The sequence below is a fragment of the Bufo gargarizans genome, chromosome 6, assembly GCF_014858855.1.
Source record: "Bufo gargarizans isolate SCDJY-AF-19 chromosome 6, ASM1485885v1, whole genome shotgun sequence".
Lineage (NCBI taxonomy): Eukaryota > Metazoa > Chordata > Amphibia > Anura > Bufonidae > Bufo > Bufo gargarizans.
This window is the reverse complement of record NC_058085.1, coordinates 139,025,815-139,039,668: the sequence shown is the minus strand read 5'-3', so window position 1 is coordinate 139,039,668 and position 13,854 is coordinate 139,025,815. Positions and strand designations below refer to the sequence as shown.

The following is a 13,854-nucleotide window of genomic DNA, read 5'->3' as shown; positions in this document are numbered from 1 at the left end:
ATGGGCTTGGTTCAGAGGACAGTGCTCCTGATATATAGAATATGGGCTTGGTTTAGAGGACAGTGCTCCCGATATATAGAATATAAGCTTGGTTTAGAGGACAGTGCTCCCGATATATAGAATATAAGCTTGGTTCAGAGAACAGTGCTCCCGATATATAGAATATAAGCTTGGTTCAGAGGACAGCGCTCCTGATATATAGAATATAAGCTTGGTTCAGAGAACAGTGCTCCTCATATATAGAATCTGGGCTTGGTTCAGAGGACAGTGCTCCTGATATATAGAATATGGGCTTGGTTTAGAGGACAGTGCTCCCGATATGTAGAATATAAGCTTGGTTTAGAGGACAGTGCTCCCGATATATAGAATATAAGCTTGGTTCAGAGAACAGTGCTCCCGATATATAGAATATAAGCTTGGTTCAGAGAACAGTGCTCCTGATATATAGAATATGGGCTTGGTGCAGAGAACAGTGCTCCTAATATATAGAATATGGGCTTGGTTCAGAGAACAGCGCTCCTGAAACCTAGTTCATTAATTACTGCTGTTATCGTCCCTAGAGGCTTATAGAGAGTGGTAACTAGTTGTAATTAATGTGCAGCTAACAAAATGATGGCTTAGGCTACTTTCATACTTGCGGCAGAGTGATCTGGCAAGCAGTTCCGTCTTAAAAATGCATTGAAATGCTGGATCCGTCTTTCCGGTGTCATCCGGAAAAACGGATCCGGCATTGAGATTTTTTTCACTTTTTTTTTCGGTCTGAGCATGCGTAGATCGGTAGGACAGATCCGGCATTCCGGTATTTTGAATGCTGCATCCGACCCTAAAACATTGCTATGGAGAAAAAAAATGCCGGATCCGTCATTCAGGCAAGTGTTCCGTTTTTTTGGCCGGAGATAAAACCGTAGCATGCTGCGGTTTTATCTCTGTCCTGATCATCAAAAAGACTGAACTGAAGACATCCTGATGCATCCTGAACGGATTGCTCTCCATTCAGAATGCATGGGGATACACCTCATCGGTTATTTTCTTGTATAGAGCCCCTAGGATGGAACTCTATGCTGGAAAAGAAAAACGCTAGTGTGAAAGTACCCTTAATTCTCTTCCCAACAGGTAAAGATGCTGTTTGCAGTGTCCTTGCAGTGAAGGGCTGATTTAACTGTCCTGGTGCAGACCATACATGAAGGGAACAATGTGGTCACCAGCACATTTTATTTCCTTGCAATACATCAGGGTCGAGGGAAACCTGGCTTTGGTTCCGATGCCCTGCTGAGCGTCACCTAAAGTTTCAGTGGTTTTCACTTTGCGCTCTCCAGCTAAACCAGTCCCTCAGTTTAATCCTGCAAGAAGCTATATAGATATGAACCTTATGTACCTCTGTATATGTGGTCTAGTGGGGTCATGAGTGTTTGTGGTAGGAAAACCCCTTTAGCTAAGTTCTCAGGGTTTCAAAGAAATTCTGAGGTTTTCCATGGTGCAATTTTTAGGAGCAAACTGCAGCGATGTAGTTAATAATAAAATAGTGCAGTCCGTGAGGTGTTGTTTTGGCTGCAGCGTCACAGGCCTCAGCGGTCTCATGTCATACACCACTGCAGTATGCCACTGCTACGGCCTGGTGGAGTGGAACAAGCAGCAGCGCTGGATCGGAGGGGCGTCCTGGAAGTTGGGTTTACGTTTGTACCCCTGCAGTTTGCCCTTAAAAATTGCAATAATATGATATGATTGTAATAATATTACCTGGTTATGCCTCGTGGTTGAACGTGCTGCACCTGATATAACCACGTTTTCATGCAGAAATAGATCATCTGATATTTCCACCTGTTTTGGATAGTGAATTTCTACATATCAGTATATAATTTCGGCTACACCGCAATCTAGGCTGAGACATCTCTCCTGCGACAGATCGCTGTGCAGCCTGCAGCCATAAAAATGAAAAAACTAACAATTGAACAGGGTTGGATATTTTTGCGATCCTGGTGGTCACAGCAGCTGCAACCACAGGATCGCAAAGAAATCCAACCCTGCTCGATTTTTATTTTTTTGCGATTCTAGGGCGCAGTGGCGGCAGCTTTTGAGTCGTTCTGTGACCCCATTCATTTCTGTGACTGCGGGCTTCACATGATCTTTGATCGTGCCACAGGTTCGTGGCCAAGATTGCCATGTAGTCCCAGCCTAAAGCTGCGGCTGCACAGCAGCATGACTTGTCTGCAACTTGCTTTCTCGCAGCTGTTTTCAAACTGAGATTTGGCTGTAAGGCGAGTCGCATGTGATTTACATTAAAGTCAATGGGGGTAAAAGTTGAATGCACCTTGCGACCTGCGCCACAAAATCCATCAGGTCTGGATTTTTTGCAACTGTTCTTTCGCATCTGCAGCATGTCGTATTGCGACAAGGTTGGCGGCCATTATGTGGGCTGAATGAGGTCATGGGCTGATGGTGAGACCTCAGTCAGAAAGGAAGAGATTTTAGTATAATGGACCAACTCTAAAAACAGGACAGATGAGTGCACTCACCTGTCACATTGCAGTTAAACCCCTCCCCCTGTTTCCAGGACAGGTGATTCTTCTGGTCTGCGGTCCCTCTTTCTCAGCCGGTTGAGGATTATGGATGCAGGGAAGCAGTTAAGGCCTCTTGCACACGAATGTATTTTCTTTCCGTGTCAGTTCCGTTTTTTTTTTTTTGCGGACCATATACGGAACCATTCATTTCAATAGGTCCGCAAAAAAACGGAAGTTACTCCGTGTGCATTCCTTTTCTATAGGTCTGTATTTCCGTTCCGCAAAAAAATAGAACACGTCCTATTATTGTCCGCATTACAGACAAGGATAGTACTGTTCTATTAGGGGCCAGTTGTTCCGTTCCGCAAAATACGGAATGCACACTGACATCATCTGTATTTTTTGAGGATCCGTTTTTTGCGGACCGCAAAATACATACGGTCGTGTGCAAGAGGCCTAAGGGATTGATCTGCTTTATTGAGGTAAGGACTCGTTTACACGACCATATGTCTTTTTCAGTGTTTTACGGGCGTTTTTTTTTTGTTTTTCCGGTTTTGTTTTGTTTTTCCGTTCCGTTTTTCCATATGGCATATACAGTATACAGTAATTACATAGAAAAAATTGGGCTAGGCATAACATTTTCAATAGATGGTTCCACCAAAACGGAACGGATACGGAAGACATACAGAGCACATTCCGTATGTGTTCCGTTTTTTATTTTTTTTGCGGACCCATTGATTTGAATGGAGCCACGGAACGTGATTTGCGGGCACTAATAGGACATGTTCTATCTTGGAACTGAAAAAACGGAAACAGAATGCATACGGAGTACATTCCAATTATTTTTTTTCGGAACCATTGAAATGAATGGTTCTGTATGCGGACCGTATACGGACCGAAAAAACGGCCCGTATACGGAACGCAAAAAAACGCCCTAAGGCTACTTTCATACTGGCGTTTTGGTTTCTGTTTGTGAGATCCGTTCAGGGCTCTCACAAGCGGTCCAAAACGGATCAGTTTTGCCCTTAATACATTCTGAATGGAAAAGGATCCGCTCAGAATGCATCAGTTTGCCTCCGTTCTGTCACCATTCCGCTTTGGGGTGGTGTTCGTCTGACGAAACTGAGCCAAACGGATCCGTCCTGACACACAATGTGCTAGTTTCACACTAGCGTTCGTCAGTCCGCTCGTGAGCTCAGTTTGAAGGAGCTCACGAGCGGACCCGAACGCCTCCGTCCAGCCCTGATGCAGTCTGAATGGAGCGGATCCGCTCAGACTGCATCAGTCTGGCGGCGTTCAGCCTCCGCTCGCCTCCGCACGGACAGGCGGACAGCTGAACGCTGCTTGCAGCGTTCAGCTGTCCGCCTGGCCGTGCGGAGGCGAGCGGATCCGTTCAGACTTACAATGTAAGTCAATGGGAACGAATCCGCTTGAAGAGGTCACCATATGGCTCAATCTTCAAGCGGATCCGTCCCCCATTGACTTTACATTGAAAGTCTGAACGAATCCGCTCAGGCATCTTGCGCACTTAGAAAATTTTCTACGTTATTAATGCAGACGGATCCGTACTGAACGGAGCCTCCGTCTGCATTAATATGATCGGATCTGTTCAGAACGGATCTGATCAAGCGCTAGTGTGAAAGTAGCCTAATGGGGACGGACCGTCCATGATGTTTTGTGCGTTTAATACTGGAGGAAATTCTGTTGTGCTTCTATTTGCAGATGGATAATGTCATTATTTCTAAGGTTATGGCAGCATTTTTTGTTTCCCTGCCACAGCTGCCTTCCTCTGGTCTTGACTCTAGATTGGCAGGGTCTAAACATGCTTTTTTTTGGTGCTTATTCCACTATCATTGGCAGTGGATTCACACATTTAAAAACCCCTCTCCGTAACAAGCGTTGTTGATGTGTCCAGCACACTCCAGGCTGCACGGTTTACAGACGACAGGATGACATCGCCTTGTCCTGAACACGATGCGTGACAGGCCTCATTAAATCCCACCAAGGCAAATGTCTCAATCATTCTCCCCATTTTGATATGGTTGGTGAAGCGGATCTAGGAAACACTGGGCTGTGTGAGGGCCTGGCAGAGGGGCCGTCATGTCTCGCCTCCATTACGGCTCAGATGGGCTGTGTAGAGCCAGCTTTTTACTTCAGGATGGTGCTGGGGGTGAGTCAGTACTCTACTGGGTAATACTGGACACTTTGCCAGCTCTCCCTGGAAGAGGCTGGTGTCCTTCCATGACCTTTCCATAGCAACAGGCTGCGGTTTGTAATACAGACCCCCTCCTCCTCTTCCTTTCCGTTATCAGCTTGGCACTGGGATCCTCTCCATATTATTGTTCAGCCCTTCACAGTATCTGAGCTCGCTGCAGCTAGACTTGCCCGTACCCTATTATCACACCTCGGAGAATGTGAATTCTGCCACACGCCACATCCTTTTACACATGAAGCCTGTCAGATCTTGCTGGCACAGGGCAGAGAGGAAGCAGCGAAGCGTTCCTCTAATGTATGAGTTTATACTACTTGAAATGTATGTGTCGGACTGGGAGATCGGTTTATTAGCTGTCATGGCCTATTCGTGTAGCCCCCTCTAAGTTATGTAATTCGTTAAAGATCACTTTGCCCCTAAATAAATAAAAAAATTGAAAGAAATCCCCCGTCATTAAGCTGTTAAACGTGTAAGCCATTTTATTTCTGATTCTGAGAACGCTGTACAGGTCAGGATGACCGCGATTACGGCCGCCTCAGGAAATCCAGCGGTTTAGGAGGGTTTTATGTATCCCTTTTTACTATAGCACTGCATTATGTGCAGATTTGCAGGGCTCTAAGAAGCAGCGAGCTGCCTCTGTGGGAAGTGTAATGGCAGCCATATTAGTTGACACCGCCCCCACCCCTCTAGATAAGAATGTAACTAAGGCCACATTTGTATCACCGTCTTGCATTCTGTTCTTCTGACGGATCAGAAATGTAAAAAAACGGATCTCAGACAGAACTGACAAAAATGGATGCAAAATAAACACAGCTGATGCGCAAAATAAAGGATCCGTATTTTTTTACTTTTCTGTTCTTCTGACGGCTGAGAAGAACGAAAAACAAAACGGTGATGTGAGTGTGGCCAAAGAGGATCAAACATTTTTTGACGCTTTTTTATTTTAGGCTACTTTCACACTGGCATTTCTGGGTCCGTTTGTGAGATCCGTTTCAGGGCTCTCACAAGCGGCCCAAAACGGATCAGTTCAGCCCCAATGCATTCTGAATGGATAAGGATCCGTTCAGAATGCATCAGTTTGGCGCATCATTCCGACTCCATCCGGTCAGACTGATCTACCACAGTCTTTCAGAGGAAACTGTGGGAAACTGTGTTTTTGGTGTCCGCTCTGGAGGCGGACACCAAAACGCTGCTTTTGGTGCCCGCCTGACGATGCAGAGCCAAACGGATCCGTCCTGACTTACAATGTAAGCCAAACGGATCCGTTCTGAACGGATACAAGCGTTTGTATTATCTGTGCGGATCCGTCTGTGCAGATACAAGACGGATTCGCCCTGAACGCAGGTGTGAAAGTAGCCTAAGAAATGTTGTTGTTTTTTTGCTTTCTGGATAATATGCATTTTTTTTTTGTCTGTAATTTTCTGTGCTAGAACTATCACTTTTTCCATGTATATGTAAATATATTGTATGTCATATTTGCCAAAATTGCTTTGAGGCTATAGTGCAAATAAATCTACTTTCACACTCTGTTTGCATTATTTATAAAAAAAAATAAGTTTAAGTCAAAACGAATCCGTCTTGACTTACACTGAAAGTCAATGGGGGACGGATCCGTTTTCAATTGCACCATTCATAGTCAGACGGTAACCAAAACGCTGCAAGCTGCGTTTTAGTGACCGTTTAAAAAGCGCAACGGAGACCAAACGCAGCCAAACTGATGCATTCTGAACAAATCCTTATCCATTCAAAATGCATTGGGGCTGAACTGCTCCATTTTAGGCCGCTTGTAAGAGCCCTGAAACTCACAAGCGGACCCAGTAACGCCAGTGTGAAAGTAGCCTAAGGTGTGATGTTTGCTCCTCTTTGATAATTGCATAAGGTAAAGGGTTTAAAAGTACGTACCTAACACTACAACTTCATTTTCTTTTAAGGCACATTTACATGGGCAGGCAGTTATTGGGAAGGGGCCATTCCTTCCTGATAATTGCCTGCTAGTCAGTGGAGGAGAAGAATTGCATTTATATGCAGCAGTCACCTGCACAGTATGGGGGTGAGTGATGACTACTGCAATCACACGTCCTCAGATTGATTGTTTCAGGGCAGCAGATTACTGTTCACACAGCACAATTATGCTAGAAACAATAATTTAGGTGTTCGCATCATTCCACCTTTACATGGGTTGATTATCGAAAAGGAGCCTTCGTTCCTGATAATCGGCCCAAGAATTGTGCTGTGTAAATCCACCTTTAGAACCCTATTAGACTGAACAATTTTTTAGGCCGATAATCAATAGAACTGAATGAGGAACGAATGACTGCAGAAGTGATCATTTCTCCGACATTCACGTTGTGTAATTGGCCAAGGACATGTTTATTGCACATCAGCACCCGTCCTTCCCAAACATTAGGCAGTCTAATAGGGTCCTCAGACAGGCCTGCATCACATTTATCACAGGGGATCAGGCTGGATAAATCTTGTGCAGGGAAAGACTTCTGTCTAACTCTATACCAACTATCGGTCGGCTTACTTTGCAACAGAATTTGTAGATCTGGGCCTTTGTGTTTGAGTTTTTTGTCTGCACCCCTTGTCATAAAATGTTGGTTCAAGATGTTTTTACACAGAAGGTATTGGTCCAGTTTTTCTAAGGGGTCTGCACCTAGAATATTTCTAAAAAGTGGAGCAAGTTGGTGCAACTAGGGTTTCAGCAGTTTTTTCCAATTGCTTGGGTCTGGGTCGTAGATGGAATGTATAGGCTTTTAGGGAAAGGGGCGTGGCCTAAGATTAGTTGTTTTATCCCAAAAGTATCTATCCCTGTACCACCGCTATCATCCAGTCTGAGCCCCTGTGATAAATCTGACACCTTGTCTAAAAGTGGACTTACCCTGGATGAGGAGAATCCGATTGTAGGGAAGGAAGCGTTCCTTCCCGATAATTGCCTGTCTGTTAAGTGGTGGTGAAGCGCTGCATTTACATGCAGCGATCACCTCCATAGTATGAGAGCGAGCGATCACTGCTGCGATCACTCGTCCTCATATAAAATCATTGGCTCCTGGGCAGCTGTTTAGACTGCCCAGGAACGAAGATTGAGGTATCCGCACCTTTGATCATTTCACTCAATGAATAAGCTTTTTGCTCATTCATTGGTTGACCTTTACAGGGGCATATTATCGCGAACAAGCATTCGCAGGAACGTTTATTCCCAATAATCGGCTCAATGCCCTGCTGTAGGCTGATACCTGTAGGCTGTTCGGGCATGCTGGGAGTTGTAGTTTTGCAACAGCTGGAGGGCCGCTGTTTGAGGATGCCTGGTCTACACCATTTATTAGATTAGTAACTCTTGGCCATCAATGACCTATTGATTTGATATCCCAACAAATGTCTGATCTTTTTCACCTAAACTGAAATTAAGGACACTATCCATTGTGGTCTGAGCAGTAGCGACTGCTTGACTGTTTCCTTATTTCCCATAGACATTAATGAAGCAAAACTGTACCTGCATGATTCCATTTCCACTAAGTGGTCAGACTGATCTGCCACAGTCTTTCAGAGGAAACTGTGGGAAACTGTGTTTTTGGAGATAATATATTACAAGTTTGCTTTCTTTTCTCTCTGATAAGTCCTGTCCTGGTCTCCATGATGGTGGACAGACTTGATGAGTTATGCCAGCAATGATGAAATTCGTGTTTCAGGACAGTCTGTCGGTCATTAGAAATGGTTTGTAGGCTGTCTCTGTGGGACTTCGGTGATGCATTCCCTGGGGAGTGCTGGCTCGAAGTGTGAACAAGTGAGTCTCATTTTGCTGTTCTTATGTATTGTGTTGGTGGGTGGAGGCGGATGAACGGGGATAATGGGAAGAAGGAGGTTAGTCATTACCTAGAAAGTGGTTGGAAAGAGAAGATGAGCTGAATATCAATCTCTTCATGCAAAAATGCTTTATATCTATTCTTCTCATCTCTAGGTGGTTGGTTGCTTTCAAACAGGGATGAAGGGTGGGCTCCACATAAATGACTCATGGGTCTTATCACTATGTACTATGAAGAATGCAGGCTCATCAGCAGACAGCACTAGTTTTCATCTGTTTGTAGGTTGGATCCGGAAATTTGGACTAGAGGAAATGTGTCAAATATGAATCCTCTGCAAAGTAGAGCTACCCTTTAACTGGACTTGTGTATACCCAGCTTCTTTGTATGGTTGTATGCACCTTATGAAATATTGGCATAGAGAATTGGTTGTGTGTGCAATCCCTCTCCACTAAAGTCTGACAGATGGAGAATCAAATCACTGTGGGTTTCAGTATGATGTATGGTCCCCTTCCATCCAGATATTGGACTTGCACTAATCATACCAATATGCCATCAGTTCTACTGGTGAGTTCTTAAAATTCTGAAGGGAAGGGGTGCGTTAATCATCTCGGATACATAACCCTTTTATACATGACTTGTCAACGGCATTTTTCAACCATACCATTTATGTTGTGTGTGTTTATATCTGCTTTAGGCCTCATGGACTCGACCGTAATTTTTTAGAGTTTTATTTGGGGACCGTAAAAAAAAAAATGCGGACACGTGCATCTATGTGTCCATCCCGCAAAAAAAAAAAATAGAACATGTCCTAGTCTTGTCCCTTTGACTGAGAAGAATAGGCTTTTTGACAATAGAACCCATGGAAATTGGATGATGCACACAGCTGGTATCTGTATTTTGTGGACCATACAGTCATGTGCATGAGGCCTTATATGTATACATGGCTGTAGAAGAGCACAATTGTGCACAGATTGTCACATATTGTGATGAGTCAATCTAGGGCCCACCTAGGAAAGCTGAAATGCGGATAGTACATGTGCTTGCCGGAGCTGTGTAGATACTTGGTCCTTCCACTGCCCAGAAAATGCACAAGGTAAAGGTATTGTCCAGTGTCAAGAGGAAGCCTGTAATGAAGAAAAGATAATTACTTACCTGACAGATCCCGTTTCTTCCATATGGTTGCAGGAGTGATGTCACATCAACAACATGTGACCACTGCAGCCAGTCACTGGCCTCAGAGGTGCACTGAAGGTCCACTGATTGGCGGCAGCAGTCAAGTGTTGTCGATGTGACGTCATTGCGGCAGCCAGGAAAACAAGAGACCTGCCTGGAGAACCGGGGGGCAGCACAGGATCTGTCAGGTAAGTAATCTTCTATTCTTTATTACAGGTCGATCCTCCAACTAGTCCTCTTGAAACCGTTGAGCCCTTTACAATATTGATTGTCCCATGTATAGCTAGCGGTGGGGTGGCCATTTTCTGTTTGTCCTGTGTAGTACCTAGATGATGACATCACAGGTCGCAGTGTTGCACTGAGACTCATGACGCCGCCGAACATCTAGCAGCTCATGGCTGCTCTGTGTGTATAACTAGAGTCCAGTAAAAGTCCTGATGATTGCTGCCTTGTGCCTTCACAGAAGGAAGCACAGTGGTGACTGAAGCGGTCATAAAGCCCACTCAATAACCTGCATTTACCGGTGACCATCTTGGTTACTATGGTTATATAGGATTCTTGTTTATCTCTCAAGAAGGTGATTAGTGTCAGCGGCTTCTGTTAATAACACTGCTGCCTGGGTGACCACACCGGCTTAAGGTGTTTGTCAGACCAATCAATTGTGTATTTTTACCTTTAGGGTACTTTCACACTTGCATTGTGAGGATCCGGCAGCCAGTTCTGTTCCTGAAACTGCCTGCCGGATCCGGAAATCCGTATGCAAACGAATATCATTTGTAGACGGATCCGGATCCGTCTGACAAATGCATTGATATTCCGGATTTGTCTCTCCAGTGTCATTCGGAAAAACAGATCCGGTATTTTTATTCTTTCCCATTTTTAAAGGTCTGCGCATGCGCAGACCGGGAAACCGATTCCGGTTTTCCAGAACACTTGGTACCGGATCTGACATTATTGACATTTCAATGGAAATTAATGCCGGATCCGGCATTCCGGCAAGTGTTCCGGAATGCTGCGGTATTTTCTCCGGCCAAATACCGTAAGAGGGACTGAAGACATCCTGATGCATACTGAACGGATTTCTCTCCATTCAGAATGCATTAGGATAAAACGGAAGCGTTTTTTTTTTTTCTGGTATTGAGCCCCTGTGACGGAACTCAATACCGGAAAAGAATAACGCTAGTGTGAAAGTACCCTTACCTATTTTTTTCTGGAACCCTAGTGGTAATTTTGCTGCTTCTTTTTTTGTTACACGTGTACTGATCTTGGATGAATAGTAAAATATGGAAAACATACTGTAGTAAAATGTGTGTCTTGGTCTCTTTCACACAAGCGGATTAAAATCTGTCCATATGACGGTTCCGGAATACTCATGGATTCCAGATGATGTGCCATTCAGATTGTCATCAGTATTACTTCAGTAATTGATCCGGATATACACGTGTATTCCTTCCTTCCTGCATTTTTGATGGGCGTATTTGGAAGTAAATATGCACAAATCTAGAACATGTAGTATATTTCAAATATTGAGGGAAATTATCCGCCAACGTGAATAGCCCTATTTATTAACATTAGCAGCGGATTCCAGTACACAAAATATGCGTCATATAACGTGGATCTAGGGAGCCACTTCCAATAGGTGGCACTAGCGAGATAGTTCTGTTTCTTGGGAAATACCTCTTGGCATATTTGTTGCCCATAGAGCAGGGATGCTAAACCTGCGGCCCTCCAGCTGTTGCAAAACTTCAACTCCCAGCATGCCCTAATAGCTGTAGGCTGTCCAGGCATGCTGGGCGTTGTGGTTTTGAAACGGTTGGAGGGCCGCAGGTTGGGTATGCCTTCCATAGAGCATTGCCAATAAGCCTCCATATCATGGAGCACTTCAGTAATTCTCCATACAGGGTTGGTCTCTTTTAGGAGATTCGGCACCCTACCTAAACAGACAGAATAACAGAGGGGCAGTGTAATGCGGGACTGCACGATGGGAACTTAACACACCCCATTATAGTCAGTAGGGTCCATTAGGTGTCACCCTGTGCTTCCGTTATCTTTGTTTTGTTGCTTTGGCGGAGCAGAGCAATAGAAAATAAAACTAATGGTGATGTGAACAAAGAATTTTACTTATTAACAAGTGTTTTACACAAGTTTCTATTTAAAACCTAAAAATCTCTCACTTCTCTTCAGCGACTGGGGTGATAATATCACTCATTAATGAATCATTTGAGCCAAATCTTTTATAAATAGGCTCTTAGTAATACAATACAGGATGTCAAAATTTGGTTTCTGAAGGAACCCTGTGGTTGCCGTAAGACACACACCTCTATAGGCAACTTACTATTGTATATAATCTTAAACATTTCTGTCCAGGTTTTCTCCATTTCTGAAGCTATGCCGCTTACCATCCGAGTCTTCTCCCTGTACAGGCTACCACTAAAGCCTGTATTACACCTGCCGATCTTTTGGCAGATTATCGCTAACAAGAGTTCATATGAACACTCGTTAGCAATCGTCTTGCAGTGTAATGCTGCCACCAATTGCCCGATGAATGAGAAAATGCAGATTTATCGGGCAATCCAAGTCTTTTGACATGTTAAAAAATTATCGTTTACAGGCAGCAGGTCATGGTGTCGATCTGCCTTCGGCAAACCACTATACGGCAATACAGCATGGGGACGAGTGATGGCATGGCGATCGCTCCTCCCCATGCTGCGGAGGGGATTTCTGCATGTAATAGCAGCATTCTCCTTCGCTAGCGAGCAGGCGATTGACGGGAGGGAACGCTTCCCTTCCAACAATCGTCTGCCACAAATGGCCGCTGCTCATAATGCAACCTCATTCATCCTTCGCCTCCCATTGAAACAGACTCTGCGCTTGCTCTAGTTTCCTTACTGGGCGCAGGTGGTGGACACCTAGGAAACTGGCGGAGTTCATTTCACTGGGTGATGCTGATGGATGATGTCAGATGCCCCTCCAGTGAAAAGACTTAAGCCTTGTATTACACAGCCCAATGAGGCAGACCATTGTCAGGAGGGAAACATTCCCTCCCGGTAATCGCCTGCTAACTAGTGGAGGAGACTGCTGCTATTACATGCAACGATCTCCTTTGCAGCATGTGGAGGAGCGATCGCTATTCCATCACTTGTCTCCATGCTGTATAGTGGTTTGCCGGTGGCAGATTGTGATCAGACACCACGGTCTGCCACCTGCAAATGATAATTTTGTAACATATCAAAAGATTTGCATTGCAAGATGAACGAGCATTTGCTCCTTCATCGGGCAATCGGCAGCAGTATTACACTGCCAGATGATCATTAACGATCATCATACAAGTGCTTGTTAGCGATCATCTGCCGAAAACTCGGCAGGTGTAATACAGGCTTTAGATGGCAAGTGAACGTCGCATCAGTAAGGGAGAAGACACGGTAGAACTTCCGAAGACTGCATATTAATAAGTTACCTATTTCTCTGTTACCCAATTTTCTCTTCTGATTATATGTAAGATGGTCAGCCCCTTTAACTTTCCTTTTGACTCGAGATACCTTGAGATTAATGGTATCAGATTACCAGCTTTAGGGAAAAAATGCGTTAGTCTTTCTAAAGTTATTTGTGCTAAATGTGCCTTTGTTAGAATATATTGACTTTTTATCATGAGATATTGGAGTCTTTACAGAATTTTCTGTATAAGAAACGACAATAAATGGCAGGATAACTTTACTGAGCTTTTTATGCGTAAGGAATCATGGATCAATCACTATCTGCTTGGTACTCATTTGACCGATGAGCAGATCTAGTCTCATCACTGAAATAGCACCACTAAGGTTGCTGAGTGGGCCAGGAACGGGAAGCGGTTATGGCCTCATTTCTGTGTCCTTGTGCTGTGATTGCAGAAGCAGTACATTCATCATATTTCTGTAGTGCCTTCTGTCGTTCTGAGGTTGTTGGGGCACCTTGGACATCAGCATCTGGAAAAACGTTTAAGTTCTACTTATAACATTGGGAGCTAAAACAGTAACTGCCCAACAGAGTCCTTGGCAGGTAGATTGATGGCTTTCTGGTTTCATGCTCCGCTTATGCACTTGGCATTCTTGGCATTGTCACGCGTGTCTGCTGGTGTACGTCAATCTGATTAATCATTTCTTGTTTGCTGAGCTTTCAGTAATGACTAGAT

General features: G+C 44.3%; 1 protein-coding gene across 7 annotated transcripts in view; it reads left to right on the top strand.

Annotated features, from left to right (window-relative positions):
* TANC2 (tetratricopeptide repeat, ankyrin repeat and coiled-coil containing 2) overlaps positions 1-13,854 on the top strand; it is a 479,564-nt gene that overhangs the window by 392,771 nt on the left and 72,939 nt on the right. Inside the window, exon 1 of one of the 7 annotated variants that reach the window (XM_044297180.1) lies at positions 8,390-8,494. The exons of the other annotated variants lie outside the window; for them this stretch is intronic. The gene's annotated coding sequence lies outside the window, so the exon portion shown is untranslated. Of the gene's footprint in view, positions 1-8,389; positions 8,495-13,854 lie in introns of those variants that run through there. 7 annotated transcript variants of the gene reach the window in all.